Raw genomic sequence first — 2,833 nt, 5'->3', positions numbered from 1 at the left:
ACCGCTGTGTGGCCAACACCATCTTAACATCCCCACTCTGCCCCCTGGACAACTCGTTATCATGTACGTACTGCGCCAACAACCTCTCTGCAAGAACCTGCTTCTTCTCCACCAAACCCTTCCACTCTTGCACATTCTTAAACTCGGCTTTCTTTCTATCCACACCGGTACCAATCAATTTCTCTTCGAGCTCCGCCACACAAGGGAAGGTGAATTTGTCCATCATAACACCATACATGCGCAAAGTATAAGAAATAAACTAAAAAATTACCAATCTACTCTCATTTGATATAACCCTAATATGATATTTGTTTTGATGGGCAGTACCCCCATCGCCGCCACTACCACCGCCAGTGACCACTGACAGGCATCGTTGGCCACCTCTTCCTTCACTACAACAATCTCTTCTACCACCTTTATAACCATTGTTGGCCATCAGCTACCACTGCCCAATGCCGCCAACTAGGGGTGGCAAAAAATGACCCAACCCGCTAACCCCAACCCAACCCAGAATTAGCCGATAGAACACCAACGAGTGTCACCTCATCGGGCATCAAATTTGCATCACACATTTTGCAAAATACGTTTAGTGCCTCGTGGCCAAACCTGTGCATTGCGTAACCCATGATCATGATGTTCCATGAAGCCGAATCTTTGATGGTCATGTGGTCGAAAACCAATTGAGCTTTTCGCATGCTTCCACATTTGTCGCACATGTCCATAACAACATTGTTGATGTATGTATCATCACCATCTTTCCCTAATCCCTTTGTAATCATGTACCCATGAATCTCCTTGCCATGCCTCAATGCTGCTAAATGGGAACATGCTAGGAGAACAGTGGTGACAGTGACTATGTTCGGACGAAAAACTCCATCACGCAACATTCGATAAAGAAAGATTTAAAGTTCCCTCATGATCACCATATTGTTGATGAACACCAGTGATTGAATTCCATGAATATATATCCTTAATCGGCATTAGTTCAAAGATATCCAAAGCATCGAGAAATGACTTGCATTTTTCATACATGTCGATTAACGCATTACAAACTGCAACGCCTGAAAAATACCCAATCACAAGTCCATGGACAGCCTTTTCGTTGTGAAGGTTCCCTTTCAAGGTAAGCACCGATAATATGCCGGTCATAGTGAATCTGCTTGGCACATTCCCTTCTACACGTAGCCTCTGTAGGCACTCCAAGGCGTTATGGAATTCCCCAATTTGTGCATAGCAGTTAATCACGGCATTCCATAAGAAAACATCTCGGTCAGGCATTTCATTGAACACTTACTGCACATCCGCCATCAACCCAGATTTCAGATACCCATGAACTATAACACTACCAACAAACAAATCATGATCTACACCATATTAAAAACCAACCCATGAACAATCTTGAAACCCTCAGCATCCCCACAACCAGGAAATGCCTTAACCACACAAGGGAAGGTGAATTTGTCCATCATAACACCGGACATGCGCATTTTCTCACAGACCCGTAATGCGAGGTTTGGCATGTCATTGAAGATGAACCCAACAATGATTGCGTTGTAAACGAAAATGTTGAGTTCACAGTTTGAGGAGGAGAAACTAAAAACCAAAAAAGCGTCGGAGATGACATTGCACTTGGAGTACATGTTGATGAGGCTGGTGATGGAGAACGGGGAGGTAAGGAAACCATTAATGAGCATGTAAGAATGGAGTTTCTTGCCTTGCTGTAAGTTGGTGTTACTTGCAGATGATTTAAGGGTTGTTATACATGATTTGAGGTTTGGAAGAGAAGAGAAACTGCGAAAAAAATAGGATTTGCTGATTATGATGATCATTTTGTACATTTAAAAATTTATTCTCTGTGACTGAGCTCAATCGCATCCTCCATACAAGTATCAGTATTAAGATGCAGTCTTTTTGGTATACCATTTTTGGTATACCCCAATTTAAAAACTTTATGTCATATTTATTCAATAAACAAATGATATTAGATGATGCAATCTGATAAGCGTATGATAATCTTGTCTGTATTGATATGTTATTGTTTGGAAATACATGTGTAGATTACCTATAAATTTTTGGATCAAAAGACAACCCAAAAATCTTAGGTTTAGCCAAGGTTTTAAAAGACGGAATCGGGATTCAAGACGTTTTCCCTCTCGACTAGGCCAGGCGTAAGCCTTGAGCCGGAAACATAAAAAACGGTATACCAAAAAGACTGCATCTTAATACCGATACTTGTATGGAGGAGCGATCGAGCTCAGTCACAGAGAACAAATTTTTAAATGTACAAAAGGATTATCATAATCAGCAAATCCTATAACTTTCGCAGTTTCTTCTCACCCAAACCTCAAATCATGCATAACAACCCTTCAGTCATCTGCAAGTAACACCAATTTACAGCACGGCAAGAAACTCCATTTTTACATGCTCATTAATGGCTTCTTTACCGCCCCGATCTCCATCACCAGCCTCATCAACATGTACTCCAAGTGAACGCCATCTCCGACGCTTTTTTGGTTTTTAGTTCCTCCTCAAAGTGTGAACTCAACATTTTCGTTTACAACGCAATCATTGTTGGATTCATCTTCAATGACATGCCAAACCTCACATTACGGGTCTATGAGAAAATGCGCATGTCCGGTGTTATGATAGACAAATTCACCTTCCCTTGTGTGGTTAAAGCATTTTCTGGTTGTAGGGATGTTGAAGGTTTCAAGATTGTTCATGGGTTGGTTTTTAATCTGGTGGAGAATTCTTCTTTGGCTTTGAAATCGCCATTTTTTCAGGCCAACTGCAGTATTATACAAAAACCACCCGCTTAGGTTTTCCTACCTTT

At 41.3% G+C, this 2,833-nt stretch overlaps 1 pseudogene; it reads right to left on the bottom strand.

The window, feature by feature from the left end:
- Window positions 1-491: 491 nt before the first annotated feature.
- Window positions 492-2,299, bottom strand: LOC112505476 (annotated as a pseudogene).
- Between the last annotated feature and the right edge of the window lie 534 nt (window positions 2,300-2,833).

This window comes from Cynara cardunculus, unplaced genomic scaffold (assembly GCF_001531365.2).
Source record: "Cynara cardunculus var. scolymus isolate 2C unplaced genomic scaffold, CcrdV1 Un_Scaffold_11290, whole genome shotgun sequence".
Lineage (NCBI taxonomy): Eukaryota > Viridiplantae > Streptophyta > Magnoliopsida > Asterales > Asteraceae > Cynara > Cynara cardunculus.
The sequence above is the reverse complement of the archived record's forward strand: the minus strand, read 5'-3'. Positions and strand labels throughout refer to the sequence as shown.